General features: G+C 45.9%; 1 protein-coding gene and 1 long non-coding RNA gene across 5 annotated transcripts in view; one reads left to right on the forward strand and one right to left on the reverse strand.

The window, feature by feature from the left end:
• LOC101953457 (tubulin-specific chaperone cofactor E-like protein) overlaps positions 1-5,191 on the reverse strand; it is a 104,735-nt gene extending 99,544 nt beyond the window's left edge. The window contains exon 1 of one of the 4 annotated variants that reach the window (XM_042851899.2): positions 5,153-5,191. The gene's annotated coding sequence lies outside the window, so the exon portion shown is untranslated. The other 3 variants (XM_005303748.5, XM_005303747.3, XM_005303746.3) reach the window with 3 other exon arrangements.
• On the forward strand, positions 139-16,561 carry LOC112059042 (uncharacterized). The gene is made up of 2 exons (XR_010592979.1): positions 139-463; positions 7,546-16,561. It is a non-coding gene; the product is annotated as an uncharacterized LOC112059042 (long non-coding RNA).
• Positions 16,562-17,030: the final 469 nt, after the last annotated feature.

A 17,030-nucleotide genomic window follows, 5' to 3' on the forward strand; every position in this document is an offset into this window, starting at 1 on the left:
TCACCCGGCCCCGCTCTTCCCCCGCCCTGACGCCGCGTCCTGCACTGAGGCCTGACCCGGAAACAGCTTCTCGGCAACCAAACATCACGTGAGCGCCCGCTGCGCGGGTCACGTGAGCAACGTGCGGGTGGGGAGAGGGGGATAAAAGGGAGGTTACCATGGAGACGGTGAGGCTTCGGGGCCTAGCTGGAGCCAGTCTGCCTAGTCCGGCATGCATTGCGCTCCCCTGGCCCGGAAGTCCTATTTGGGGCATCCTCGGCCCCCCTCCCGCCGGCCCAGACCCCGCCCCCCGTGAATGGGACAGCATCACAGTGCGGCAGTGACGTCACACCTCGTGACATCACAGTCCCACGGTGTGACATCATAGAATGACAGGGAGCTGTGACCCAAGCTGCTGTGTTGCATCATCGCTGTACAACAAGCTGAGCCCTGCAACAAACAGCAAGAAATACCCCTGGCGCAGGTAGGTGACTGAGTCCTGCTTATTATTCACTATTACTGTTGTTATTGATGATGATGATATTTGGAGGAGGGGTGCTAAGAAAGGAGTCCTTTATTTTTGAAATACAATGTTGGTATCCCTCATCCTCACACTGACATCACATCCTCACGCTGCACCATGGTGAAAACAGACAGGGGGCATCCCATTAGCATGGCATAATGCCCACCCTCATGTTGCCTCGTCAGGCTGGGACACAGTAGCATGAGGCTGTGGCTATGCATCATCACACTCCTTCTTTGGAAAATTATTTGAAAAAGCTGTGTGGACATGCTAGAGACGGGGCCAAAATAGAGTCTGGGATCTGAACCCACTTAAGCTGGAGGGACACTTAGCTCCAGACCCAAATTGTGCACTCACACCCGTCTGTAACCAATACAGACATAGATTCATAGATTCATAGATTCTAGGACTGGAAGGGACCTCGAGAGGTCATCGAGTCCAGTCCCCTGCCTGCATGGCAGGACCAAATACTGCCTAGACCATCCCTGATAGACATTTATCTAACCTACTCTTAAATATCTCCAGAGATGGAGATTCCACAACCTCCCTTACATGTCCTGCTGTAAATACAATCATACAATACACTGCTGCTGTTGCCCTAGGGAAACAGAAAAAAGTATTCTATGGAGAAAAAGTTATTGCTAGCTCACTGATATTGTATTCCAAATTTAGAAAAAAAAATACAAACGAGGGTCTATATAAAAGGGGGAAAAAGAGCTACAGGGGTGGATTTTTGTTCCACAAACCTGAAACCTAATCCACAGGCAGTTTGGATAAAGGTGTTTTAGATACTGCACTGCCTTTCCACCCCACCTTTCACCTAATATTTACAGAGGCTTGCAGGAAAGCCCGGCCATTATTTACAAGTTTGTCTGCTTCTGCTGCTTAATACCTCGGTCATGGCTCCTCTCTGCATGTGACTGGCCATGATGTCACAAGAGAGTATGATAAGATACGTAGAGGATAAAGCAGCAGCACCGGATAAACTTGTTGGCAACAAATCTTCCTGATTTCCCACAAACATCCTCAGTGATACTAGACGATAAGAAATAGAAACTGTCTAAAATGAGGGATTTCACCTCTGCTACAAGTCATCAGTGGAGGAAATTTGTCAGTAGAGTTACATCAAGGATGGTGAAATTAAATGGGTCAAAATCTTTCCATGAGGCATCAGCAGCTCTGCACCTCTCCAGCATCACCAGCACAATACTACTGTTACAAATAGGCACCCATCCATAGCCCACCAAGACAATTGAACACAGTAGTGGATGCTGTCTAGATGGATGGAAGGAAGGCCAGTCTAGCGTGTACAGCGCTAACCTGGGCCGCGAGAAACCCACATCTCTACCACAGACTTCCTGTGTGACTTTGAGGAAGTCACTTAGTTTCTCTGTGCCTGTTTCTCTATTATTGAAATGGGGGTAATACCACTTCCCTTCTTCACAGGGTCATTGTGAGGGCAAATACATTAAAGATGTGCAGCATTTAGATATTGCAGTGATGGGGGCCAGCTAATTATATCAGATCTATTGTGATCTCTTTGGGCTAATAGCTTTGTCGTCCTACCTATCTAAAGCACATACCATGCTGTTGGTATAATACAAGTAATAATACAACTGATTGATCTGAGGGCAAAACTCTTGGGACAGCAGTGAAACTCCACACCAGAGATCACAACGAGCCCAAGCCTGACCATTTTCAGAGCACTCTGCTGTAACAGTAGCTGTCAACACAGCATCGAGGTACCTGTTACAAGGTTAAGAGCTGCATTAAGCTAGTTCAGAACTGGTCCTGCCTATTGCCACCCTTTGGTTCAGCCTCTTTCTCTGATTCCCCACCTCTGCTCATTGCTGGGCCTTCATTCATGCAGGAAGGCTTTTAAAATAAAATATTCGGTTTGCAACTGTAATAAAAAAAGGCTGGTAAGAAGTATATCGATTTCCTGGTCCCAGTCACCTGTCTTCATTCAGGGTTACACAAAAGGTTACTATCCTGTCAGTGTCCGGTCAGTTACCACAGTTGCTGTCAGTATGGGCCTGTGCTTTCACATGGTCTGAGTTGTATCCCCAGTGTCTCCCTGAAGTTTCGGTATGTGTCATACCCATGAAGTCAGAGCCGTGGATTTGTTACCATGGCAATGTGCAGTGTTAGAAGCCATGCTATCAATACTCCAAAATATACACTCAGCTTTCACAGGGCTGGTTTTCTCTTTAACAGAGAAGAAACACTTATCTACATTCCTCTGAATGGCTTATTTGCTTCCTTTTATACATTCCTGAGAATGCTTTGTCTCTGTTTGCTTTGCTTCCCACCTCCTCATCTGTTTTAGTAAGATAAAGAACCCAGATGCATTCAGAATATGCAGTCTTCTTCTAACAACCCCCATGTTTTTGCACAGGTTACCTAAGCTATTCAATCACTAGTACACAAAGAGTAAGAATGTACCTTAGCTCATAACTTGTGCCATGAGATGGCATTTCGATACCAAATTCATTTTAATTGCTGCATTCTAGAGTTACAGATTCAACTGGACATAATAGATTTCCTTGTTGACCTCTACTGGGTCAAGACTGTGAGTGTGAGATTATGACCAATGCATTCCCTGGGCTAAATACAAGTCTGCTTTAATGGGGACTACATAACTCGGAGAATTGTTAATGGGATATAGTCTTTCACCTCTATCAGCCAGTTTGAATTCAGCCCAACCTGGTAGTGATTGAAAGTGCTTATCTGTTGTCTGTCTCGTGGTCCATGTGAAAAGAGTTTGGTGGGTTTCAATCCAATCCTTAGTAGACAGGTATCCACATCACAAAACCACACCCGGCACTATGTGCACCCCTTCGCTGACAGTCTCAGCAGAGAACTCAAGGACCAAATAGGTTATGGGAACTAAATTCACCTCTTCACATTTCCTTTAATGGTTGAGGACCCTGTTGGTGGGTAAATATGGGGGAAGGTTGCACTGCTGTTTACCTGTAATATAGCTATTCAGTGAATGGAAAGTAGGCTTCACTCAATAGGGCATTAGTCCTGCACCATTCATCAGTAATAAATTCATGCTGGGTGAAAGACCAGCTTAATCCTTATTTCATTATTCTGACACATTTTAAAGATGAACCGGTACTCTGCATGCAAACATCCCCAACCCAGAGAAAGTTTGGCTCAAGATTCATATCCCATGGCTTATGCCCAACTCTACTGTACCGAATTTAATTTCACTTAATAAGAATGGTTGGGACCTATGGGAATGAGGCACCCAAGCCCCATTGATTTTCAGTAGTATTTGGGTGCCTTATCCACATTCCCAGCCAATAAAAATAATAGTTAACACCTTTAAATCTATGGATCCAAACGCATTTCAGGAAAGTTGGTAAGTCTCATTATCCCAAATTTACAGATGGGGAAACTGAGGTACAGAGAGGTGAGGTGAGTTGCTCAAGGTCACACAGGGAGTCAGTGGCAGAGCCAGTACGTGTTTAATATCCACTGGATGCTGCTGCCTCCAAATTGTCATCTAAATATTGAAATGATTCATTTTTAGTGTTGTTTAATCATTTTTGGCAAAAATTTAAACATCTGTGGCTCTTTACTTCTTTTTTGTAGCTTTTATATCCATTTGCTTATTGGTTTGACAATCACATCTTCCTTTACCCTTGGGGATTATTCTTCAATTCCTCCGAGAGACTTCAATTTTCTCACAAATCTCTCTTCCTTTCACTTAATTTAAACATTTTTGGCCAATTTCATGATTTAATAATGAGAAATAGATGGGGAGCTGTAATAAGTGTTGAGAGAAGAACTTTCATTTCGGCTGGGGATTACGAGGGGAGTTAAAGGTGAAAATCCCGTTAGACATATCATCCGAATTTGAGCTCCAGAGCAGCAGAGGGGCTCAATCCGGATTGATACTGAAGGCCCTCCACTTCCATCGACATCAGTGTGGGCATGTCTATTCTGCATCTGAGAATGAATCTCCCAGCCCAACGCCACTGACTTGTGGTAGTGGGGCTTGTGCTAGCACACTAAAAACAGCAGTATCGATGATGCAGCTCACGCTGGAGCCTGGGTTCTATAACTTTGGGGCTGGGAGGAGGCGGTTCAGAGCACCATCTACACAACTATTTTTAGCATGCTAGCATGAGTCCAGCTATCACTGATCTGTGGACCCAGGCTGGGAGGCTCGCTGTCAGATGCAGTGTAGACATACATGGAGATTTTGAGGGCTCTGAGCACCTTGCAGTATTGAGCCTTTTAAAATGTGATGCTATAATAATAAATGCACAGCAGTGGCAGCTCTCAGATATTTATCTAATAACTTTAAAATCCAACTTCACTCACAGCTATCCCCAACCGATCAGCTCAAAGCAGCTTCTCACTAAACCAGTAACAATTCACTATGACCTCAGATTTCACATAAGAGCTTCATGAATCATTTTGTGGGTCTCTGTAAATTATCCAGGCCTAATGCACTCTCACGCTACTTTTCAAATAGGCATCACTAGACTATAAGCATTTAAATATAATATCACTAGCCCGCAGATATCACTTGATTCACTTTTGATTTAACAAAATCAGATTGCAAAATAAAAAAACCCAAATCAATAAATACCAGCACATTTCTGCTAATTTTTGGTTGGTTTCTGAGCTCACCGTGAGATGATCATGGGACAAAATGGACTTTAACTGTTTTGTTTAAGATTTTTCCTGCTTTCCTGGCTAACCATTAACAGCTAAAGGGAAGAGCTTTTCAGGTAATTCCCTGAAACATGCAAAAATCTTGTGCTGTCTGTTTGCACTGCGGATGAATTTTACCCAGCAAATATCCAGTGTAGCTGTAGCCATGTTGGTCTCAGGATATTAGAGAGACAAGGTGGGTGAGATATTTTTATTGGACCAACTTCTGTTGAAGAGAGAGACAAGCTTTCAAGCCACACAAAGTTGGTCCAATAAAATATATTACCTTGTCCACCTTGTCACCCAGACACTGAATAAACAGTTGAGCTTCCAGCACACTGCAGGGTCTAACTTGCCATCAGCTACCTGATATTTCATAGTGTTATACAGTTTAAAGCCAGAAGGGATCATTAGATACTCTAATCTGACCACCTGGATATCATAGACCCAGGTGGACAAACTTTTTGGCTCAAGGGCCACATCTGGGTATGGAAATTCTATGGCGGGCTATGAATGCTCATGAAATTGGGGGTTGGGGTGTGGGAGGGGGTGCGGGCTCTGTGGTGGGTCCAGAAATGAGGAGTTCAGTGCGCAGGAGGAGGCTCCGGGCTGGGGCAGGGGGTTGGGGTGCAGGGGGGGAGAGCTCTGGCTGGGCGTGTGGGTTCTGGGTTGGGGCTGGGAATGAGGGTTTGGGGTGCAGGAGGGTGCTCCGGGCTGGGACCATGGGGTTCAGAGGGCAGGAGGGGGATCAGGGCTGGGGCAGGGGGTTGAGGCATGGGAGGAGGTCAGGGGTGCAGGCTCCAGGTGGTGCTTACCTCAAGCAGCTCCCAGGAGCAGCGGCATGTCCCCCCTCCGGCTCCTACGCAGAGGCGGGGCCAGGCAGATCTGCACGCTGCCCTGTCCGCTGGCGCTGCCCCTGCTGCTCCCATTGGCCATGGTTCCCGGCAAATGGGAGCTGTGGGGGCAGCGTGTGGAGCCCCCTGGCTGCCCCTACGTGTAGGAGCCGAAGGGGGGACATCCCCCTTCTTCCCGGAGCTGTGCGAAGCCACGGTATGTGTGGAGTCAGGCAAGCCCCTGACCCCGCTCCCCGACTGGAGGGCCGGAACGGGGCAAGCCCTGGACCCTGCTCCCCGGTGGGAGCTCGAGGGCTGGATTAAAATGTCTGACGGGCTGGATGTGGCCCTTGGGCCGTAGTTTGCCCACCCCTGTCATAGACCATTACATTTCACCCAGATACCCTTATATTGAGCCCCAGGACTTTTGTTAAACCAAAGCATTTCAGTCCTAAATAGTTGTGTGCCCCTGGCAGAGAACAGGAGAGACCAAGGTGCCACCAATGCCCAAGGCCCGTGGAGTGGCAGAATGTTGATTAAGTGAGTCAGGCCCAGATGATCCCAGCAGGTGATCCACACCCCATACTGCAAAAGAAGGTGAAAGAAACCCAAGGTCCCTGAATAGGTGATGGTGGTAACTAGTGATGGTACGAGACTCTGGCAGGGATTGCACGGAGAAAGCTGATGAATGTTTGTTATATTTATGCTGTCTCTGGGTTATTTGGTCTGATCTGGTATAATTGATGGGTCTGTTAATTTATCTGTGTGTTTTTACAAGATAGACAAGGGAGCCCAGAACACTTCAGGTGGGGTGTTTTTTTGGTGCAATTTAATAAAAATAGGAATACATAAACGGATCAAGGGACTGTTGGAATGGTTAAAGCACAAAAAAGCAGGTGTTTCTGAGATACTATTATTAATTGTATTATCAGAGTCCCAATGACAGACTAGGACCTCATTGTGTTTGTACAGTGCCTAGCACAAAGTGCTAAGGGTCCAAAGCAGAAATGTCTGTACAGTGCAAAACCAATGCAACTGGCACCAAAACCAATCTGAGCAAACAGTAATCAGCGATACAGAGGCACTGCAGCCTACTGGTTAGAGTGCAGAATTCAGGGTTTTAACCCCAGCTGCGCCGCTGACGTAATGCGCAGAATTGGCAAGCCACTTCACGCTTCTGTGCCTCATGCGTAAAAAGGGGCTAATGATACTTACCTAGGATTACTGAGGTAACGTCTGTACAGCATTTTGAACATATAGGGTGAAATCCTGGCTCCAATAAAGTCATTGGCAAAACTCCTATTGACTTCAACGGGGCCAAGATTTCACTTGTAAAGTGCAATCTGAGTGCGGAGTTGTGTTATTAGACATAGCAGTGAATGCGGGGGACCAACAGGTGTTAATATGAATGCCATGATCGCTTAGTATGTGTGCCCCACCAAGTGAGCTGCCTGGTATGTTAGCATTACAATGTGTCCCCACTCAGAACAGTGCTGAGGCCACGACTGAGAAATGCCTTCCTTGTATCCTCTCTAGGAAAAAAGCTCTCTGCACCCACAAGCAACGGCAGACCTTCTATTCAGCTCAGGCACCAGCAGCACTAAGAGATACCTGAGAGGGCACCATGGGCATTAGCATGCAAATCAGCTCAGCGAACTCTGGATTCCTGCCACATAACGCACCTGTGAAACTCAGCAGGTATGAAAGGCAAGCATGGGCACAGATTATGCTAAGAGTCCTCACCAAGCTGAGAAGGGTCCCTGGTGTAGCCCACTTAGACTCTCCTAAGGGGTCAATAACTCCTTTGGTAAGCTGGGGGTTTGTCTGTCATTCTCCAAAGAGGAGCCAGCACTATCTGTCCCCTGCACAGTTTGCGGAGACCTGATTCTAGCTCATTCTCTGTCCAGAATGGAATACAAGAAGGAGGAGCAGCCAAGAAAGAATCCGCTGTCAGCTGCGCCTCATGTCACGGAGTCTGACAGCCAAGAGCACAAGTGGCATGGGAAAGTGTCAGCTTTCTAAACCCTAACCCAAAGCATCTACGGACCTAGCTAGAGGGGAGCAGGCGATGGGGCTCCAGGCACGGAGCTGGCTGGGCCTTCCTTTGCCAGCCCTGCTGGAGTATGGCTACTTTTGGAGTTGGGAGGAAAAATCACGAGCTCTGTAGCTCTCCCTGATCGTGGAAAGGGACTTACATATACAGATTGGCCACAGGATCTGGCCTCTGGAAAGATGCTGGCCTATTTATAGGATTCCAGCTTTCCTTATGTTGAAGCAATTATTATTAGCTAACACATGGCAATGCTCCAGCACCTTTCATCTGAAGCTTTCAAAACCCTTTGCAAATGCAAATGAATTAAACCTCACAATATGCCTCCCCTCGCTCTCATGTATCAATCTAAGGTACTTATCTGGTCCCTATCATCCTAGTATCTGAGTGTCTCACAGTCTTTAATGCGTTTGTCCTCCCATGGCAATGCTATTATCTCCATTGTACAGATGGGAAACTGAGGCACAGAAAGGCTAAAGGATTTGCTCAGGGTCACACAGGGAGTCAGTGACAGATCAAGAAATTGAATCTCCATCTCTCCCAAGTTCCAGCTAGTGCTCTAACCACTGCATAATCCTCTTTCTTCATAGCAGCGATAATCTTCCCCATTTTACTTGCGGGAAAATTGAGGCACAGAGAGGTCTAGGGAATTGCTCCAAGTCCCACAGTAAGTCAGCAGGAGTTCCAATCCCCTGCTTTAACCAGGTGGTTACTTTGTGCTCTGTAAACAAAATAACCATATGCAAAAGCATGGACAGGCTGAGTGGTCAAGCACACATTACTGAGGTATTGTGGCATGCTATGGCCTTCCATCTTTGGATAGGGTCCCTTTGACATTGTGATTTGTTCATATAGGCCACAGGTGTTCCCAACAGACAGGTCATGTGCAGTGCTGATAGACTGGTAACATCAGATTTGATGTAAAGACAACAGGCCAGATACTATGTGGTGCCTCACAGGAAGTCCAGCCCAGTGTGTGCATGGGTGTTTAAGTCTCACAGTTTTGCACCTCTGGGATGTTCCAGGGACCAGCATTAAATCCCTGGCCTAAATTAGAGTAGCCCCTGGAGCTAGATTAATTTACAACTGCTTCCCCCCAGCCACCAGTGGGCTGCTCTGTAGTTCAAAATAGCTGGATTGTCCCAGATGCTCCCCCTCCTGTCCTATGACATCCCTGCCCCCCCCCCCACACTGGTGGGGGGGGGGGTTACTGCAGGGGGTGGCGCACCGCAAAAGTTCCCCAAGGGAGCAATCCTGCACCATTCTGCCTCCACAGTGGCACAAAGGGGCTGTAATGAGGGATGGGATCTTGCCCAGGGGCTGCCTGTGAGGGTTGGTAGTAACTGGGATTTGCAATTTACAGAACATGGGGGAGTCACTGGGATCTGGGGTTGTCTCTGCACCGACTGTGCCTCTATATTGTCTCCTGGCCCTGAGCTCCGTTCAGTCTCTTGGTACAGCTCTACCAGAGCCATTGCCACCAGAAGCTTCAGCAAACACTGCTGCCCTGTCCCTTCAGGCAAAGGAAAGGAGAAGTGGTGGTGGGCAGGGAAGGTGACTGATAAGGTACATAGCATAGATAAGGAAGCTAAGGGCTCGGCTACACTGGCGCTTTACAGCGTTGCAACTTTCTCGCTCAGGGGTGTGAAAAAACACCCCCCTGAGCGCAGCAAGTTACAGCGCTGTAAAGCGCCAGTGTAAACAGTGTCCCAGCGTGGAGGTGGAGTACCTGCAGTGCTGGGAAAGTTCTCTCCCAGCGCTGGTGTGCGACCACACTCGCACTTCAAAGCGCTGCTGCGAGAGCGCTCCCGTGGCAGCGCTTTGAAGTTTTGAGTGTAGCCACGGCCTAAATCTGGTTTAGTCAGTATTAACTCATGCTCTCTTGCCCCACAGGTTTGGGAAAGGAGAGAATCCAGCAGAGTAATTATTCCAGAATAGGGTGTCCACATGGGAGTGTTAGTGCAATAGCTATTCTGCTACAGCTGTGCTGGTCAATTTCCCCAACTCCTAAGAAACCTCAGCTGTTACTTTTGATCATAATTTGGTATAGAAATCTGCATTATTCTCACACACATCTGTCCAGCTCCGTGCCATCTGAAATGACCAACAGACCCTCTTAATGTCAGAGTGAGTTGTATTGACACTAGACCTTAGTACAGAGGCACTTAGCAGTGGCAGAAATCCACTCTGGATTTCAGGGTCCTTACTATGCTCTGACCTCCATTTAGGCTGCCCATAGACTAAGTCTGTCATGGCTGATAAATGGCGCAGGAATAAAACCGGAAGCTGTATGTTCACCTAGTCCTGGTTTAATCCTGCGAGCATAATCAGAGCATCTCCTGTGAACACCCTCGCAAATGTGCTTGGGCTGTTTACTGTAGACTCTGGAAGAACAATAGGTTTTTGGCAGACAAATCAGACATCTTAACACTCATCTGGAAATAAGAAGTCTTTTTTTCATGCTCATTTGCCTTTGCTTTAGGCTTAGAAATAAATTACATCAAATCTCAGCTCAGCGAGAATTAAGTCTGGAGAAAGTCAAAGAACTAAAACTCATTAACATTACCTGGGCCCTAGAGAAGGGCTGATGTGAGACTGAAAGTGTTCTCTCTTTGGGGTCTAAAGCAACATGAGTTGTTGGGGGGCCAAACAGAACTGCAGAGATATAGGGCCAGATCAACAACTGGTATAAATCAATGTAGGTCGACTGATGTCTATGGAGCTGTCCTGTTTACATGAGTGGAGGAGCTGGCTCATATTGTGTATTAAACCCCCTCTGTGCTGCACTTCAGTTTGTATCTATAGTACACAGTTTGGGCTAGATCCCTAACTGGTGTAAATCAACATAAATCCCTTGAAGTCGATACTGATTTATAGCAGCTGAGGACTTGCCTATTTAAGAATGCTAGCAGCTCATTAACAAAAACCTAAGCCTGTTAGAAATGATTCCATTGTTAGTACCTTTAAATTCCAGTGGGCACCTTTAAGCAAACATTCCATTGCAAACCATTGCAACCCTAGTGCATGGGAACTGGAAAGCAGAACTAACCGAAAACAAAAGTGAAACTGACTAGCCTAGTCTCATTGATCCAACTGTGAAAAAGGCAATGCCAAATAATGTAAATAGTGCAAAAAGTAAATATTAAATCTTTTCAGTTTTAGTAATCCAAGCTGTTATTTGTCATAGTGATAACAATGTTTGTTTTGAAACAAATGTTTCAGTATTTGATGTGTGGTATGAAAACATATAATCACAAACATGACTGTGTCTGTCTTAAAGCTGGCCAGTGACATTTGGGTCTTAGAGGATTGACTGCTCTATTGATAACTACGGTGCTGGAATATGAAGAGGAAACTAGAATATTGGGCTAATAAAGTTAGCTTCCTTCCCTTTTATTATCGATCTCTCTTTAGCAGACTTTTTTGGTTTTAAGTTGCACTTTACACTGTTAAATGGCTGCCAGGTTCCACTTGAGAAGCAGCTGCACATTCATGGGGTTTCAGCTGATCCCTGCCTACAGTTTGTGAAGTACTTTTATCCCAAAGATGCAATATTATTTGCTGTAAAAGGGACTATTAATTCAGCGGGCATGGAGTGCATTCCTTCCTGAAAAATCTGAGTTGTATCCATTGTACTGATCCAACCGATAAGAGACTGAATTTCTCACCATGGCATCAAGTATCAGAGGAGCCTACTTTTACTGAATTCATCACTACTGCTTTCAGGTGTGTGTTTTCAATCAGTTTGTGGCCATCAAATCATAATGGGATTTCTGGCACTTTGGGTTCTTTATATTCTACTCAGCAGGCATTTGTGCACATTTATCTTCTCCTTTACAAACTCTAAAGGAGAAGGTGGAAGTTGAATAATTTACAAATTATGCCCACCAGCATTTAGACTTTTTCCCAGTATGGCAGCAGCATCTTTGGAAGGGAATTTATAAGACACTGGACTTTTAGTCCAGTGTCTTATAAATTGGGTTTGCCCCAATTTTTCTTTTAGATCTCTATCTAAAGTCTGGTTTAGAATTTTTGCAGATTTAGGGCCCAATTCTGATCTCATGTATGCTACTATTGTATCAGTGTAACTCTACTTGCTTCTATGGAGTTACTCTTGATTTACACCAATGTGAATTTAGAATCAGGTCTTTAAATGTACAACTACAGCCACATTTCCACTGAAGTCAATAGAACGATGCCCATTTTACACCTGCTGACAATTGGGCCCAAAAGTCCTGTTAGAAGGGGTAGGAAGGACAAGTGGGATATTATAGGTAATTAGTTAGGGACAATGGGATCTAAATCTAGTTAGCTATGGTTTGTCTCTTTGAACAGGCATTTTTTCCTGTTCTTATAGGAAACATATAACAAGGTTTCCTTAAACTCAGCGTTGAACTCTGCCTCTGTTTCTCCTTTCTCACATACCCCAGTGGACCAACTCACCAGCCAGCTGCATCAATGAAAGGAAGTTCTTTCCTTCCCTTTTCCAGGAACCTATTTACTGTTCAAACAAACTCAATCTAACATCAGTCAAAACAAGAATACCAGGTCCTGCTGCATGGCCCCTCGTAAGATACCTACCTCAAAGGGCTTTAGTTTCTAATGCTGCTTACACTTTTCCCCACCCAGGTCTTTCAGTTAGCTAGCATTACATTAAACCCTTTCCTTACCCCAGACCCACCCTACACCCTGTAACTCTCATCCCTGAGCTAACTTCCTGTCAGACCTTTCTCTCACTTGGAGGGAGGCAACTGATTAATCACTGGCAGGAGGGCTGACCCTTAAAGGGCAACCCCATCCTATGACACCACCATCAAGGAACATTTTTGGTTCTGAAATGGTTAAACTGTCTTCTTCACTATTATCCAGTCAGGAGAACTGAACTAAAAAGAGATCAATTCCACTTTTGTCATTTTCAGCTTGCCATAGTCCTGCTGGCTTGCAAGCCTCAAAATGTGCCTCTTGTGTTTTAATGATGCCGCCAAGTTCAGTAACAACCCCTATGCTAGTCTTGCAAAGGCCTTAGGTCCACATCAACACTTCCCAGTGCCCACAGTTAGTTACAGGCTGGACTTCAGGGGGAAGTACTGAGTGAAAAATTAAACTGCCTGGAATGCAAAACGAATAAAACTTTCATCAGAAAAGAATCCCCAGAGTTTTAGTTATTCTCATACTAGAGCTTCTCCTAACCAATAAGACAGGCCAATCTGCAGGATGTGTGTTTTTATATTAACAGGGGAGGAAGGTAACCAAGGGAATTTAGGTAATAGAAACACTCAGTGTCCATGCCTCCTGGGTTCTGTAGCGAAGCTCTTGTAATGGAAGAGGAGGCAGGGGGGCTCTGGTGAAACAATTAAAAGGGATTAAAGCCAAGTATTATATTTTAATTGATCTAATCGTCGCCTCCCGGTGGACTCCACAGAGCTAGCTTACTAGAATTACCCCCATTTTATCAAGAGATGGCTATGCTGGGAAAATGCAAGTTGGATGGCAAACCACTCCAAATCTTGACCTTCATTAACATGTGAGTGGGATTGGCCAAATGAAAGAGGCCATCAAAATGATTTCCAGGGTGAGAACAAAGGGGAGGGGCAGTGTCCCACTCCAGTTTGAGTGTGTGTTCCTGCTCTGTTTGTGTACTTGTACATAGGCCATACTTATAGGACGGGGAACTCTATCCTGGAAAGCAGTGACTATGAAAAAGATTGGGGGGGGGGGTGGGGGTCATATTAGCTGAACATGCGTTCCCAGTGTGAGCCTGTGGCCAAAAGTGCACCTGTGTAAACTAGAGCTGCATAAACAGGGGAATAGCAAGGCGGCCTAGAGAGGTTATGTTACCGCTTTAATTTGGCAGTGGTGCAACCGCTGCTGGAAGTTGCAGCTAGACAAATTCAGACTGGAAATAAAGTGTAAATTTTTAACCATGTGAGTAACTGGACCATTGGAACAATTTACCAAGGGTTGTGGCGGATTCCCCAATTCTTTTAGGGGCAGCGCAACGCCCTGTGGTCTACAGGTCAGCCTAGATGAGCACAAGGGTCCCGTCTAGTTTTTGAGTGTGAATGCACCATGTAAGCCCCTCCTCTGTGTGTGTTCGGAAAGACACCAGCCAAGGCCTTCAAACCAAAGCAGCTTTTATCCATCCACTACTATTTCAAGGTTTTATTTATATTTTTATTGTAAACAATCTGATCAAACAACAAAAAAAAACAACCCCTCAATATACAGACTCGGATAGAAAATACAGCCTGGGAAAGGGAGGCTGACAAAAAATAGATAAAAGTAAAGACAAATCAAGAGCGAACCAGGCTGGTTTATTTTTCCTGATGGCCTCAGTCTGAGTGACACCTGGGTGATTCCCTCTGCATAGCAAAAGGAAAAATGTCTGGCACTGTCAAGTTCCCTCTTTATTCACTGCAGCAACGGGGGGGAAAAATCAGATATGATAAATGATGGACAGGAATCTTTTCTTTTGCTAATCTGTAAATAAATTTTCAAAAGCGAGTGTCTTTTGATGAATAGTGCCTGGCACGTGTAAGAACATGTTGGCCTTTAAACAAACATAAGGGGTTTTCTGATGTCTCCAATGTTGTTGTCAGGAATGCAAAATGCGCTGGCAAATCGTACCATGCGTGCTATGAGGCGCCACTATTTGCTTTAAAATCAAGGGCCCACCTCCCCAGGTGGTAGAAATCCACTCAGCACAATTGGCTTTAATGGAGTGGCACCGACTTTCACCAGTGGAGGAGCTGGTACAAGGAGTCTAACTAGATGCCAAGACTCAGATCCCCCACAGTATTTAAGCTCCTAGCTTCTATTGAAGTCAGTGGATGTTAGGTGCCTAAATAACTTTGAGGATCTGGGCCAACTCTGTGCAAATTGAGCTGGCCCAATTAACATCAATTTAGCTGTACTGATTTACATCTGTGGAAGATTTGACCCCAGGAATCTAGCTAGGGGCTAATATAATGCTAATTACTTTGGATATCAGAGGGGGATCGAACCTGAGACCTTTTGAGCTAAAGGAGTTGTTTTTTTAACCAAGGCTATAGCAAGCTCCTTAACAGCTACTTAGCCTAGCCACTGCTATAAGGGGACAGAGTGCCACACAAGTAAGCAGGAGTTACATACTCCCCCGAGGCCGGGAAGTGCATCTTTAACTGCATAGACTTCCCCGAGGTGAATTCCCCATATGAGCTATTACTTGTAATACCAACCATTTTGGATGTCATCAGCAGGGCTCAAACCTGGGACCTCTTGAGCAAAATGCAGGTACCTGTACCGCATGAGCAGACAGACACATTTCTCTTAGCTAAAGCTGGAGTAGGCTTTTCAAATGCTAGTTGGCCTACCCACCACTAGAGAGAGAGGCCAGAGTGTCACACTGAGCAGGCAGGGGTTACACTCAGACTTCGCTGCAAACCCTCAGCTGCTGTAAGCTGCCCCTGACTCCACTGACAAAATACAGCTCCATTAATGTACGCCATTTGAGGGGCTGGCTCACTCTGCACACACTGAGCAGAACTCTGACTTAGGCCCTGTCCACATTTGGCCCAAAAGAATGCTGGCTGCGACACACATTGCTAGCATGGCTTCCCTGACCAAGAAAGAAAGGGATTTTGTTTTTCCCTCCTCCCCATCAGCTAGCTAAATGGTTTGAGAGAGATTTTAATCAGTTATCAACCCAACTGTCCCTTCTGAGGGCAGAAGCCAACAATATCTGATGGGGTTAGGACAAATCTTCCCCTAAGGGCAGGTAGGTGTGACCAGATGTCCTGATTTTATAGGGACAGTCCCAATTTTTGGGTCTTTTTCTTATAGGGGATCCTATTACCCCCCCACCCCCTGTCCCAATTTTTCACACTTGCTGTCTAGTCACCCTAAGGGCAGGTTACTCCATTACTGTCTGGTCTCTTTTCCAGTCCCCCCTGAATCCCCATCCCTGCTATCCTGCTAGCCTGGTCCTTTTTGTCTGCCTCTCCCACACTGCCCCCAGGCATGGGACACCCTGCCTGAGTCGCTCGACAAAGCCACTGCTCTCTTCTCCTGAAGACTCAGTTCTATGATGTCAACGTGGAACTCGCCCCGACTGACCGTGGCAAGGTTTTGGTGTATTTGGGGGTAGTCTTGAATTGACTTGCTCCTCCTGCTTCCAGACAAGAACCCCCAAAGCATTATGGGCCAGATCCTCAGAGTAAATGAGTATAGCTCTAGTGTCGTCAGTGGAATTATTCTGATTTACAGCACCTAAGGAGCTGGCCCTGTTACTGGAACATTGTATTATCAGAAAGTGTCCAATTCTCACATGCTCACGCTACATGTACATTTCATCTTGTCTCTACCCTCTCAGCTCTGTTTGTTTAGAATGTGAGATCTGCACAGATTCATAGATTCTGAGGTCAGAAGGGACCATTATGATCATCTAGTCTGACCCCCTGCATAACCCAGGTCAGAGACCCTCACTGAGCGCAGGGACTGTTCCCTACTTTGTATCTTTTTTTTGGGTGCTGCCAAAAAGAGAGACTGTAATAATCTCCAGTACCCATTGCAGGTATCTGCATTTTCTGGAGTTCTTTATACCCTCCTGTAAAGTATCTGGCTACAGGTTACTGGACAAGGTGGACCATTGATCTGATCTGTTACAGAGAATCCTGTGTGCAGGGAAACCATGCTCGACCCCTGTTTCCAGCAATCAGGTTTAAAAGAGGCTGTGGCTTGCGTTGTTCTGATCTCACTGCAGCATAGGGCCAAGGGGATTGTGTTGTTTTTTCTAAAGTGACCATGTGTCCTGCCCAGCTTTGTTTTCTTTGGGAATGATTACAGACAATGACAGCAACAGAGGTTTTAGGTATTATGCAAGTAGCTAGACGTTTTCAAAGGCCAAAGCAGCAACCTGCTGCAGTGAAGACCAAGCGGGCTGGAAGTACCTCTCAGATCCTCCGGGAGTGCTGTTGGGCTGCCCCCAGGAGCG

The sequence above is a fragment of the Chrysemys picta genome, chromosome 16, assembly GCF_011386835.1.
Source record: "Chrysemys picta bellii isolate R12L10 chromosome 16, ASM1138683v2, whole genome shotgun sequence".
In the NCBI taxonomy this organism is placed as follows: Eukaryota; Metazoa; Chordata; order Testudines; family Emydidae; genus Chrysemys; species Chrysemys picta.